The sequence below is a fragment of the Anolis carolinensis genome, unplaced genomic scaffold, assembly GCF_035594765.1.
Source record: "Anolis carolinensis isolate JA03-04 unplaced genomic scaffold, rAnoCar3.1.pri scaffold_68, whole genome shotgun sequence".
NCBI lineage: Eukaryota > Metazoa > Chordata > Lepidosauria > Squamata > Dactyloidae > Anolis > Anolis carolinensis.
Genome location: NW_026943877.1, coordinates 46824 through 61460, shown reverse-complemented (window position 1 = coordinate 61460; position 14637 = coordinate 46824). Strand labels below are relative to the sequence as shown.

At 44.6% G+C, this 14637-nt stretch overlaps 1 pseudogene; it reads right to left on the bottom strand.

Moving 5' to 3' along the window:
• Positions 1 to 291: 291 nt before the first annotated feature.
• Positions 292 to 14637, bottom strand: part of LOC134295049 (ribosome quality control complex subunit TCF25-like) — a 33220-nt pseudogene continuing 18874 nt past the window's right edge.

The window sequence follows — 14637 nt, the reverse complement described above, 5'->3', positions numbered from 1 at the left end:
GGGTTCTGTGTGCCAAGTTTGGACCAGTTTCGTCATTGGTGGGCATTGCAGGACTCTGTAGGAGTCAAAGCGTTTCAAAGTACTGCAAATCCCATCATTTGTGGTCCATCCTCCCCCAAACGGCACCAGGCCATAAAGTGCATTATGGGGGTTAAGTGTGTAAAGTTTGGGCCATGTCCGTCATTCCTGACGGTCACAGTGGCCTGTGGAAGTGGCAGCCAATCAGAAAGCTGCCACATACACACATATATAGAAGACAGATATGTGGGAAAGGCATTGAGAGGTCCCTCCTCTTGTGGCTCTTTTTATTGAACAACAAAGAAAAACCACATGAGAAAGTGGGAGAAAAGGGCTCAGTCCCATTCGCCCCCGTCGCCCTCGGGGTTCTCGTCCCGTGGCGGCTCCTGGAACTGGATGTTGGCCAGCATATCCCGCATGGCGGCCATCAGTCTGTTCACGCCTTGGTTCAGATTCTGCCCGGCAACGGGGCCTTCCTCCCCACCGGCCCCAACTTCTCCCTGAAACAGTGTGCAACATGTGTATACATACATAAGGTCTACAGAGATACTAGTAGGAACACTCCAGCAAGCGAGAGTCCAAAAGTGGCAGGTTAAAACCCGGAACCTCAACCCATGGCTGATACCTTGGGCACACAGAAGACTGGGTGACTTGGAAGGTGCTGAACAGACCATGAAATGCAGAGCTAATCTTAGGAAATGGGGCTACAAAGTGGAATCCACAACGTGCAAGTGTGAAGAAAAGCAGACCACAGACCACTTGCTACAGTGCGGCCTGAGCCCTGCCACATGCACAATGGAGAAGCTTCTTACAGCGACACCAGAGGCACTAAAAGTGGCCAGCTTCTGGTCAAAGAAAATTTAGGATAAATGCCAAATTCATGGGGATAGGAGACTATACAGGAACCAATGTTGATACAAGAGTCCAACTTGTTCTTGTTGGAAGTAAACGAGTATCAATAATGGTATATATGGAACAATGAGGGACAATGGCTACTGATTTTTACTGTTTTCTAGAGCTATGTAACTTGAGGTGTTTTGTAGTGGTCACTTCCCCCTTCTTACTTCCCAAAAGTCTTTTATTGTGCCTTTATATGTTTGAGAAAGGAGCATCATGAGGCTTCTCTCTTATATAAAAACACTAGCTGTGCCTGGCCACGCGTTGCTGTGGCGTTGTCTGGTGGTGTGTGTATTTTATAGGCAGTGTGGAAGAGGCCTAAGTGAGGCCTAACTCTGCCTGTCCCCTGGGCTGAGTGGGTTGCTAGGAGACCAAGTGGGCGGAGCTTAGCCTTCTAACTGGCAGCAATTGGATAAAAACAATTCTTCCTCTCCCTCTAATTAGGACTTTATTTTTCTTTTCTTTGTATCACCTAGAGCAGGGGTCCCCAAACTAAGGCCCGGGGGCCGGATGCGTCCCTCCAAGGTCATTTACCTGGCCCCCGCCCTCAGTTTTATAATATAATATTTTTATATCAGTTTTAATAATATAATATATTGTATATACATATAATATTGACAATAATCTTATGTTATACAATATAATACTAATAGTAATACCATATAATAATATTAATTGTATGTTATTTATTACATATTATATAATAGTATAGTGGTATAGTTCAATACAGTAATATATTATGCTAATAATATAATATATTGTATGTTCATACAGCTGCTCTGAGTCCCCTTCGGGGTGAGAAGGGTGGGATAGAAATGTAGTAAATAAATGCAGTAAATAAATAAATAATTTTAGACTTAGGCTCGGCCAAAGTCTGACATGACTTGAAGGCACACAACAACAACAACAACAACAACAACAACAACAACAACAACAATCCTAATTAACTTGACTATCTCATTGGCCAGTAGCAGGCCCACACTTTCCATTGAAATCCTAATAGGTTTATATTGGTTAAAAGTGTTTTCATTTTTAAATATTGTATTGTTCTTTCGTTGTTGTTGTTGTTGTTGCACTACAAATAAGACATGTGCAGTATGCATAGGAATTTGTTTGTATTTTTTTTTCAAATGATAATTCGGCCCCTCAACAGTCTGAAAGATTGTGGACCGGCCCTCTGCTTAAAAAGTTTGGGGACCCCTGACCTAGAGGCATGGATGAGGGGTTGTGCTGCCAATTTTCGAGGTTGTGGGGTGTTTAGTTTTGTTGTTTTGTCGGTCGCCAGGATTCCATCACTCTTTTATATATATAGATAGCCTTAGGGACTCTTCTACCAAAGTTAGAAAACTCTTTCTTTTGTCGATCTGCTCTTTTATCTAATAATAATAATCATCAGTAATAATAATCATTATTATTTCCTTGCTTTTTTCTCTAAAAAAAAGTTATGTTACCTGCAACAATAAATTTTGAATATGGTCTTATGGAGACTTAATGCTGCTGTTTGTCCTCTTATGCTTAATTGTGTTTATACAGATTCTTGTATTTTACGATGTTATATTATTTTATTTTAGTAGCTGTTTGGTTTTAATGGATTGGTTGCTTTTATGCCTGTTGGACTTTCTGCCCCATATGTAAGCTGCCCTGAGTCCCTTCGGGGAGCTGGTGACAGGGTATAAAAATAAAGTAGTGGTAGGTAAAGGTAAAGGTTTCCCCTGACTTTAAGTCCAGTCATGTCTGACTCTGGGGGTTGGTGCTCATCTCCATTTCTAAGCCAAAGAGCCGGCGTTGTCCATAGACTCCTCCAAGGTCATGTGGCCATAGGCATGACTGCATGGAGCACCATTACCTTCCCGCCGGAGCGGTACCTATTGATCTACTCACACTGGCATGTTTTCAAACTGCTAGGTTGGCAGGAGCTGGAGCTAACACCGCTCCCGGGGTTTGAACCTGGGACCTTTCGATCTCCAGCTCAGTGCTTTAACGCACTTTGCCACTGGGGCGAAGTTATTATGGTAGTTGTTGTTATTATTTTCACTTATCCAGAGACTTCTGGATATATCCCAAGGGGAAGGAGAAGGGAACATGGAGCCCCGATGCCTGAAATCTGCCCCAGTTGTAGATCAGGACCTACCTGCAAGTTGTAGTTTGGCAACAGGGAGCGAAAGAAGAGTGATAAAGTGCTTTCGTTGGCGGGGTGAGATGGCCTAGAAAGGAAGAAGAAAGGAAGGAGGAATGAAAGGAAAGAAAGAAAATCTGGAATTGTATTACAGTAGAGTCTCACTAATCCAAGCCTCACTTATCCAAGCCCCTGGATAATCCAAGCCATTTTTGTAGTCAATGTTTCCAATATATCATGATATTTTGGTGCTAAATTTGTAAATACAGTAATTACAATATAACATTACTGCGTATTGAACTACTTTTTCTGTCAAATTTGTTGTATAACACGATGCTTAATTTGTAAAATCATAACCTAATTTGATATTTAATAGGCTTTTCCTTAATCCCTCCTTGTTATCCAAGATATTCGCTTATCCAAGCTTCTGCCGGCCCGTTTAGCTTGGATAAGTGAGACTCTACTGTACCTGCCTTTTGTCACCATTTATCCCTGGTTTCCAGAAGAAGAGATTGGCCACAGGTGTTTGAGGTCTTTGTAGGATGAAATGTTGGCAACCGACAAAGACGAAACCCAGCAAAAGAAGCCCACAGAATGGAAGAGAGAAATATAGAATAGTGTCCTTACCTTTCTGGCCTTGTGTAGGAAATGATAGAGTCCAGCGGCGGGAGGGGATCGAAGCCCATGATGGGATGGGAGGTCACTTCCTGGGAAGGGGCAAAAAGACAGAGGGTCAAAAGTCAGGTCTCGGTATTGTATAGCTGTAGTTGTGCACCTCAAGTCCCATATATGGATGGATGTGTTGGAAACCGCAACCTCCCAAGCCTTTCACTGTTCATTTGTTAAAGTATGTATTTGCTAACCTGTATTCTATGTGTATGTTGATTTGCCAGTTTGACTGTACCTCTTTGGTATGAGAGAGGTTATAGACATGTGCTTGTACTGAGCATGTTCGGACACAGGACTCCATTTTGTATTGTGTCTACTTTATACCTCAGTGGAGGTGGATGCATATTTTTGCATCAGACCTCAGTGGAGGTGGATGCATGTTGCAGTTGGGACTTCAATAAAGTAGTATGCTTATGGACGTCAGTGAGTGCAACTACTATACTTAAGCACTATAGATTATTATAGTTTAAGGAGCCCCGGTGGCGAAGTGGGTTAAAGCACTGAGCTGCTGAACTTGCAGACAGAAAGGTCCCAGGTTCAAATCCCGGGAGCGGCATGAGCGGCCGCTGTTAGCCCCAGCTCTTGCCAACCTAGCAGTTTGAAAACATGCCAATGTGAGTAGATCAATAGGTACTGCTCTGGCGAGAAGGTAACAGCCCTCCATGCAATCAGGCCAATGGCCACATGACCTTGGAGGTGTCTACGGACAACGCCGGTTCTTCGGCTTAGAAATGAAGATGAGCACCAACCCCCAGAGTCAGACATGACTGGACTTAATGTCAGGGGAAACCTTTACCTTTACCTTATAGAATAGATTATTGATTAAGAATGATACCCTATGTACTCAACACAGAGAACTACATCCTTTCTATAACTGAACCTTAATGAGAAATGTGTTTGTATGGTGAATTGTATGAATTGTATGGTGAATTTTCAAAGAAGGCTTTGTTTTTTAATCTCCGAGTGCATATTTTAAAGTAAGAGGTTTTAAGGGAGTGTATATCTTTTGGGCAAATGCAATTTCAACTTCAAAGAAACAACCATCCTCTGTTAACCAAATATATTTTTGTAGTGGCTTGTCTTTGTCCTTGGCAGTCCAAAGACATGATTCTTCAGTTTAACAGCTGAGTCACCCGTGTGCCATTATAGGAATGCTTATGAATATCACTTGTTCAAACCAGGTCATGCTTTTTTTTGATTAGTGGGTTTCAAAAGGCGGTCTCCACATGTTCATGGAGATTCACATTTGCCGAACGGATATGACATCATTTTTCCTTTTCAGTAAGGTTATGATTGCCATTTATTTCCAAAAGGATATGTGCCCAGAGACTGGGTGCAGTTATTTCCAATAGGACACATGTGAGAACACACACAATGCCTTTGCCACTGTGGAGATAACCCCCTTCCACTCTGGCTTGACAACTACATGTCCCATAATCCTCAACCCAGCCATATTTAGAGTGAAAGAAAAGACAAGTTTTTCCAAGTTACTCATAGGTTCCATGCCATCCATTCCGTTCTACCCAAGGGGCCAGCAAGACCGGGCTAGGTTTGCTGGAGTTGCAAGAGCCGCAGCCTCATGGACACCAATGTGACTTGCTCCTCACCGGAGGCAATGCTGCCGTCGCTTCCCGGATCTCCGAGAGGATCACATGGCGGTAGACGTTCCTGGGAGCGTTCTGGTACCTCACTTTGCGCCTGAGAAAGTGAAAGCGAGGCAGATGACGACCACTTTGCACCACCTTTTGAGCTCAGGGTGGCTCAGCAAAGCAGTGGCTACCATTGGAAAAGGAACTCCATATTCCTCCCCACAACAGCTTGAATGGCATACATACCAGGTCTTAGGGAGATTAACTTTTGGAACTACAAGCCCCATAATCCCCAAGCAGTTGCTATTCAGTGCAAACAGCATTCTCCACATTCCAGCATTGATACTGTGTTTCTTCAATTACAAGCTGGCATCAATTGTAAGACATGCCACCAACAAATATACATATAATAATAATAATAATAATAATAATAATAATAATAATAATAATAATACTTTATTTATACCCCGCCACCATCTCCCCAACGGGGACTCGGGGCGGCTTACATGGGGCCATGCCCAAAACCATACAATATGACAAAATATAAAACAACATATCATAACACAACTTAACAATACAATAAATAATAACATACATTACAATCCAAAATTCAGAAAAAGCAATAAAAACCAGGGCAGGCCACATGAACACTAAATTAAAACTTGGTGAGAAAGACATATGAATAAAACCACGGGGAGCAGGGACATAAAATAGGGAACAGTCTAGAGGATAGATATCCCAAGGGAATAACCGAAGGAAAATATGACAGTTACTCTCCAAAGGCACACCGGAAGAGCCATGTTTTTAAGGCTAGCAAAGTGGGGGCCTGCCTAATCTCAATGGGCAGTGAATTCCACAGTTGGGGGGCCACAGCAGAAAAGGCCCTCTCCCTTGTTCCCACAAGACGGGCCTGAGATATCGGCAGTGGTGACAGGAGAGCCTCCCCTGACGATCAAAGAGATCGGGCGGGTTTATGATAGGAGATATGGTCACTATAATGTAATGTGTCTTACAACTGATGAAATACAGTGCTATATCTTGTAGTCATTCTACTGGGTGGGGTTTTTGGGTTTTTGGGTGAGGGAATCCAGCAAGGTAACTCCCCCCCCCCTTTTTTTAAAGGAATTGTGAGAGTTGAAGTCCAAAACACCTGGAGGAAGGGCCCAGGTTGACCCATGCCTGCCAGAGGTGGTCTTGGTCACTCACTTCTGCTCTGCCTCGTCCAGCGCCGGGTCCTTGGAGTCCACCCTTCTCAGCACCTCGTGGACGTTGGTCTCCAGCCAGGACATGACGGAGGGGTCCTTCCAGAGGGAATGGGTCCTCCCCAGGTAGAGAGAGACGAGCTGGTTCAGCGCAGGAGGAGAGCTGCGGGAGGAAAGCCAACGTGAGAGGTGCATTTGCTGGGAAAATAGGAGGATATTTATTTATTTCGTGTCAAAAGCATTGTACAATGAATACATTTCAAAATGATGGGGGGGGGGGGGGGAGGAAATCACAAGCAACTAAATAGTTTTGGACCAAAAGCGGGCAACAGCAACCGCATTGTCCATAGCTTTAAACAACTCCTCCTCCGTACATGAGGCAGGGCATTGTGGGCAAGCATACATATGCAGAGTTAGGAGGATAAAGCGATGGAAGAACCAAGGAGTCTAATGAGAAACGTCCCTTTGAGTTCTTGACCTGGGCATCTCCATTCAGGAATTGCGCAAGAGAGAAGCGGCATGAAGGTCACTTGCATTCCCATTTGGAAATAAAGACATGGAATAACACAAACGCATAGGAAAGTCAGCATGTGAGAGAAATTGAAATTTTCATTCCTAGTCAAGATGTACCAACTCCTGAAGTGCTTCAGAGATTACATATCTATAAATTATAGAAACCAAACCCAACCCAGTTAGTAAAAACTACTGTTGTTGTTGTTACTATTATTATCATCATCAAAATCTTCATTTGGGAGCCTTGGTGGCACAGTGGGTTAAACCGCTGAGCTGCTGATCTTGCTGACTAAAAGGTTGGTGGTTCAAAACCGTGAAGCAGGGTGAGCTCCCGCTGTTAGCCCCACCTTCTGCCAACCTAGCAGTTTGGAAACATGCCAATGTGAGTAGATCAATAGGTACCGCTCTGGTGGGAAGGTAGCAGCGCTCCATGTAGTCATGCCTGTGGCCACATGACCTTGGAGGTGTCTACGGACAACACCAGCTCTCCGGCTTAGAAATGGAGATGAGCACCAACCCCCAGAGTGTGAGTAGATCAATAGGTACTGCTCCGGCAGGAAGGTAACGGCGCTCCATGCAGTCATGCCCATGGCCACATGACTTTGGAGGAGTCTACGGACAACACCGACTCTTTGGCTTAGAAATGGAGATGAGCACCAACCCCCAGAGTCGGGCACGACTAGACTTAACGTCAGGGGAAAACCTTTACTTTTACCTACATCCTTATTTCTAGACCGCCTTTCTCCCCATGGGGACTCAATTCATCTTACAACAACATGTAAGCAACGCCAGACCTTAGGAAAAGTCACCTTTTCTTGATGAATACTCCCCAGATCCTCTCCATTGAAGGAACTCTAAAAGTTCCCATCTGTAATAGATAACAGTTCCCAGGTTCTGGGCAGACTTATAATGTTTATGCTATTTTATGCTGTGTTATACTGTTTTATTGTTTTATATTGTTTTAAATTATACTGTGTTTTAATGTAAGATGCTGGGCTTGTCCCCACGTGAGCCGCCCCAAGTCCCCTTGAGGAGATGAGAGCGGGATATAAAAATAAAGTTGTTGTTGTTGTTATTATTATTACCCTCAACATCTTTATTCCACCCTGCTTTCCCCCAAAGATTGGAACTCCAAAGTGACTTACAAATGAAAAGGATTACAAAACCCCACGTGAGCCGCCCCAAGTCCCCTTGAGGAGATGAGAGCGGGATATAAAAATAAAGTTGTTGTTGTTGTTATTATTATTACCCTCAACATCTTTATTCCACCCTGCTTTCCCCCAAAGATTGGAACTCCAAAGTGACTTACAAATGAAAAGGATTACAAAACCATATTCGTATGACTCCCTAGGTCCCAGATTTAACACAGGGCTCCTTCACCCCAAAGGGTTCTCCCTGCCCCATGCTCCTGACCTTAACTGGGCCTCTAGTCCAAAGAATGGGTGGGAGGACACCATGGCATCGGTTGAATGCTGCAGCGATCCAGCAAAGGCATCAGGACTGGAAAAGGAAGGGGAAATGCGTCAGGTCTGGAGTTCGAGATTGGAGGCACCAGACATCAGCATCTCTTCTAAACATTCAAGTAACATTACAACTTTTTATAATCAAGTACAGTAGAGTCTCACTTATCCAACATAAATGGGCCAGCAGAACGTTGGATAAGCGAATATGTTGGAAAATAAGGAGAGATTAAGGAGAAGCCTATTAAACACCAAATTAGGTTATGATTTTACAAATTAAGCACCAAAACATCATGTTATACAACAAATTTGACAGAAAAAGTAGTTCAATATGCAGTAATGCTACGTAGTAATTACTGTATTTACAAATTTAGCACCAAAATATCACGATGTATTGAAAACAATGACTACAAAAATGCGTTGGATAATCCAGAACGTTGGATAAGCGAATGTTGGATAAGTGAGACTCTACTGAGACTGCAGTTTTTTTGCTTCTTGGATCTCTCAGCCTCCAAGAAAGCCCCTTTTGTAATTTGTAATTAGGCCCGGGATGGAGAGCAAGCCAGCTGCAACCAGCTGCAATGAATCACTCTGACCAGGAAGTCATGAGTTCGAGGCCCGCTCGGAGCCTGTGTTTGTTTTGTCTTTGTTCTATGTTAAAAGGCATTGAATGTTTGCCTATATGTGTAATGTGATCCGCCCTGAGTCCCCTTTGTTACCAGGTGAGAGTATAGCGGAATCAGTAGCATCCAGATAACACCATGTGCAAAAGACTCAGACCAGGCAGAGGAATTGAAATGAACAAAGGAACTTTACTCTTGCTTGTAGAGTTGAAATATAAAACAGTTCTGCAATCGTACAATGCCCATGTAGTTGCATAAGATCAATGACTAATCAATCAGCATCAATATATACAGCATAGCATATTCAAATTACTACTTGACCGTAGCCAGAGAGAGCATGTCTTTTTCTGTGCTCTCTCTTGAAGCTCAAAATTCCCAACTGACAAACTCAGCCACCTGCCATCAAACAGATACATTGTTTTAGGCGTGGCTTTGCCTCTGCAAAGCTGAGCTCTTTTGCAGAGTTCCCTTTGCAAACCAACTTTGCAAGGATTTCTTTACACACACACATATAGCAATTTGGCGCAATACCCTTTGGGGTGAGAAGGACGGAATATAAATGCTGTAAATAAATAAATTTTTCCAGGGTACTCATTTGATCTCAGAGTAATAATAATAATAATAATAATAATAATAAATAAGTTTATTTATATCCCGCCTCCAGCTCCCTTGAAGGGGACTTGGAGCGGCTTACAGCAAAATCAAAATACAAGCAATGATAAAATATGAAACATCAAAGGACAACAACAGAAACCAATAATAAAATATACACAATAGGCAAAAAAAAAAAACACAACACAGAATTAAAACATCAAATTAAAAACAAGGAGGTTGCAATAGTGGATAAGCAAGGTGCACATTATGAGTAACATAAATAGATAGATAAATATTTAGATGAGTAACATAAATAGATATTCATAAATAGATGAAGTGCAATAGAATCATTTAAGGTCACATTAGGTAGGGAGGAGTCCTGAATAATATCAAGGAATCAGGAATCAAGAGAAGAGCGACCAGTACAAAAGGTCGAGGAGCATAATAATTGTGATGGAGAAAGGCGATCTTAACCAAAGGCCTGGGTGAAAAGCCAAGTTTTCAGACTCTTCCGAGTAATCCTCTTTGGGAAGACACGTCAGTTAGCTCAGGAGCCTGGCTTTTGGTTACAGGATTGCTGCTTAAATGTCTTAAGCCTGACCCAGAGCAAAACACCTGTACTATTTTGAACCTTTCATGCTGCCACACTCACCGCTGGGGAACATGATCAGGGCCTGTTGGATGAGGCTGGCCGCTCTTTCCTGGGCCTGGCTCAGCTCCACTTCAGGGAGATCCTCCTGCTGACTCAGGAGGAAATGCGCCAGCGGCACCGAGAAGGCAAAATTGGGGAGCTGGGAGAGGTTCCGATGGCCCTGAGAGGAGAGACAGGTGAAAAGGAGACAAGGCACTGCTTACTTTTCAACAAGGTGGAACATATCCAGAGAAGGGCAACCCAAATGGTCAAGGGAAACTAGGGATCCCTCTGAGGAGCGGAAGAGGTTTAGTTTGGAGAAGGCTGTTTAAATACTGGAAAGGATGTCCCATTGAGCAGGGAGGGTGTTTTCTGTTCCTCCAGAGACTGGGCCAACATAGAGCCAGAGACTCAAAGTGAAGGAAAAGAGCTTCCACTTATTTATTTATTTTTGGAAAAACTTTCTGATGGTCTTTGTTGCTTGACAGTGGAATATACCACCTTAGGGTTTGTAGGAATCTCCTTCTGTGGAGGTTTTTAAGCAGAGACTGGATGGCCATCTCTTGGGAGGGCTTGGATGTTGTCTTCCTTCATGACAGAAGGGGGATGAAATGGATGGCTTCTGGGTGGCCTTTGGGGTTGAACTGGATGGCCCTTGGGATTTCTTCCAACTAGAATTCTATCTGTCTGTCTGTCTGTCTATCCATCCATCCAGCCATCCATCTCTTAGGGGATTGAACTGGATGGCTTTTGAGATCTCCTCCAGCTCTAAGATTCATTCTGTCTGTCTGTCTGTCTGTCTGTCTATCCATCCAGCCATCCATCTCTTAGGAGGTTGAACTGGGTGGCCTTTGAGGGTGAACTGGATGTCCTTTGGGATCTCTTGCAACTCTAGGATTCTATCTATCTGTCTATCTGTCTGTCTATCCATCCAGCCTTCCATGTCTTTGGGGGTTGAACTGGGTGGCCTTTGGGATCTCTTCAAACTCTAAGATTCTGTCTGTCTGTCTATCCATCCAGCCAGCCATCTCTTAGGGGGCTGAACTGGGTGGCCTTTGGGGTTGAATTGGATGTCCTTTGGGTTCTCTTCCAACTCTAGGATTCTATCTATCTATCTATCTATCTATCTATCTATCTATCTATCTATCTATCTATCCATCCATCCATCCATCCATCCATCTTTCCATCCATCCATCCATCCAGCCAGCCTTCCATGTCTTTGGGGGTTGACTGGGTGGCCTTTGGGATCTCCTCCAGCTCTAAGATTCTGTCTGTCTGTCTGTCTGTCTGTCTGTCTATCCATCCAGCCATCCATCTCTTAGGGGGCTGAACTGGGTGTCCTTTGGGGTTGAACTGGATGTCTTTTGGGATCTCTTCCAACTCTAGGTTTATATCTGTCTGTCTGTCTATCTATCCATCCAGACATTCATCTCTTATGGGATTAGACTGGATGTCCTTTGGGGTCTCTTCCAACTCTAGGATTCTATCCATCCATCCATCTATCCATCCATCCATCCATCCATCCATCTATCTAACTAGCCAGTCAGCCATCTTTTAGGGGGTTGGACTGGATGGCCTTTGGGATCTCTTCCAACTCTAGGATTCTATCTTATCTGTCTGTCTGTCTATCCATCCAGCCATCCATCTCTTATGGGATTGGACTGGATGGCCTTTGGAGTCTCTTCCAACTCTAGGATTCTATCCATCCATCTATTTATCTAACTAGCCAGTCAGCCATCTTTTAGGGGGTTGGACTGGATGGCCTTTGGGGTCTCTTCCAGCTCTAGGATTCCATCTATATATCCATCCACCTCTTAGGGGGTTGGGCCGGATGGTCCTTGAGGTCTCTGTCCCCTCTGATTCTATAATAAAACTGAGCAAATTGCTCAAAGCAGATGTCCTGGAGTGGGAATTTTTTTAACATAAAGGCGTATGGAAATGCACCCCCTTAGAGGTTTCAAGGCATAATTCCGCTCTTGTCTGAACCAGAAATGTTCACTTCGGGGCAAAAGGAGGGGTCTTAATGAGGCACAGAAGCAGCCCTTGTTTTGAGTAGGATCCACGCCCCAATGTTTGCTTCTTTCACGGAGGGGGCAGGGTCGGACCCTCTGGAAGCGCAGCCCTCGCCCGCCCAGGCCTGGCACCAGCAGGACCACTGTCCCAAGAGACCTTGGACCCTTCACTCGCCTCCTTACCTCCCATTCACGGAACAGGCGGGTCAGAAAGGCATACTCTCTCGCTCGGAGCGACAGCAGATCGATGATCAGCAGCATGCAGAGGGGGTCGTTCTCCGGATCGAGGCTTTGGGAAGGGGAAGGAAGGGGAGAGAAATGGAAAGGAACAAGTCCAATTACAAAACCAACGTGCTGAAGACCGCACATGGCACCTTTGGATTTGCCTCAAGATTGGCCAGCAGCAGGCACACAGTCCTCTGTGCATGAGCACCAAACTCAATTAAAAGATCATAAACAGAGAAACAGATCACCCCTTGTAATAAAACAAAACTAATACACCATTTCATCTTAATGTGGAAACACATCGTCCTGATCATGGAGACAGGAGACAGCTAGGTCACCCTGCCTTGCTTTTGCGCCCCCAAAAGAGAGTCCAACATCCTCAGAATTGGTTGTTACCTCAGGATGAGTTTGCAGAACTCCAGGGCCGTGCGAGGGCAGCCTCTCCTCTCAAGGAAAACCATGTGCTTGAAGAGGGCCAGGTAGAAAGCTCTGCAAGACAAGGAAAAGGCTTGCTGTTAATGCAGTAGTTCTCAACCTGTGGGTCCCAACTTTCAAAAATCCTAACAGCTGGTAAACTGACTGGGATTTCTAGGTGTTGTAGGCCAAAACACCTGGGGACCCACAGGCTGAGAACCAATGTCTTAGACACAAAGAGAACTGGAGGATGGATGGCCATCTGTCTGGAGGGCTTTGGTTGTGCCTTCTTGGCAGAAGGAGGATTGGACTAGATGGCCTTTGGGGATCCCTTCCAATTCTAGTGAAATCTGGTCTGCCTAGGAGTCTCATGGAGTCTCCTTCCAAAAACTCCATCAGGCTGGATGGCCTTCTGTCTGGAGGGCTTTGGTTGTGCCTTCCTGCTGGCAGAAGGGGGGTTGGACTAGATGGCCCCTGGGGGTCCCTTCCAATTCTAGTGAAATATGGCCTGCCTAGGAGTCTGGTGGAGTCTCCTTCCTTCTCTGGAATGTTTGAAGCAGAGGCTGGATGGCCATCTGTTGGGAGGGCTTGGATGATGTCTTCCTGCAGAAGAGGGTTGGACTGGATGGCCCCTTGAGATCTCTTCCAACCCTCTATGATTTATAAGACTCTATGAAAAATATGGTTTCACAATAAACTAAGATTATGTTAGTGGCAGTGAAGTCCAGTACAAATCCAGGTCTCTTCTCCACTAGGAATGACTGAGAGCTTCTGGGAGTTAGCGTTCTAAAAAGCAACTTTATCAAGCTCTTTATTAAGCACAAGCACTATTGCTGGTTGGGGGATCGTGGGGTTTGTAGTCCAAAACATGAACATTTCTACATTCAGCTCAGCAGTGGCATGCCTGGTACTCCACTGCCCATTGTCCTTTGATGGGCGGCGGTGGGTGAATACCTGTTCTCTGGCCTCCGGTAGTCCAGGCGGCAGGTCCCGCTGGTGAGGTGGAAGGCGCACTCCAGCGTGTAGAGGGCCCGCTCTGGAAAAGAAGGGGCCAGAAGGAAGCCTTGCTGAGCCTTGGCTCCATTCACCATCTTTATATATAACACTTTCTCCCTAAAGGAACCTGAGGCCATGCATTCCCTTTACATAATGCACATCCCAGGGCAAGATGAGAAAACAACAAATGGCCCAAACCAAGGAAAAACCCCAGTGAGGCTATTAAGAATGCCTCGATTTGGGTTTGGCCTGGCCAGAGGCAGAAGGCAACCACACTCCTGCAGAGATTTCACTGCTTAAGACATTTATTTCCATCGGCAACACAGTTCCATTTGTATCAGGTGGGAATCATGCGGACCCCTGGCTGCTCTTGGAACGCAACTCCCAATATTCCTTATCAATCTATATATATAAAAGGGTAATGAAATTTCGGCCTAGGACAAAACAACGAAACTACACATCCCAGAAACACTAAACTTGGCAGCACAACCCCTCATCCATGCCTCTACGTTCATACAACAAAAAGAAAAAAAATCCTAATTAGAGGGAGATGAATAATTGTTTTCATCCAATTGCTGCCAGTTAAAAGGCTAAGCTCCACCCACTTGGTCTCCTAGCAATCCACTCAGCCCAGGGGGCAGGCAGAGTTAGGCCTCACTTAGGCCTCTTCCCCACTGC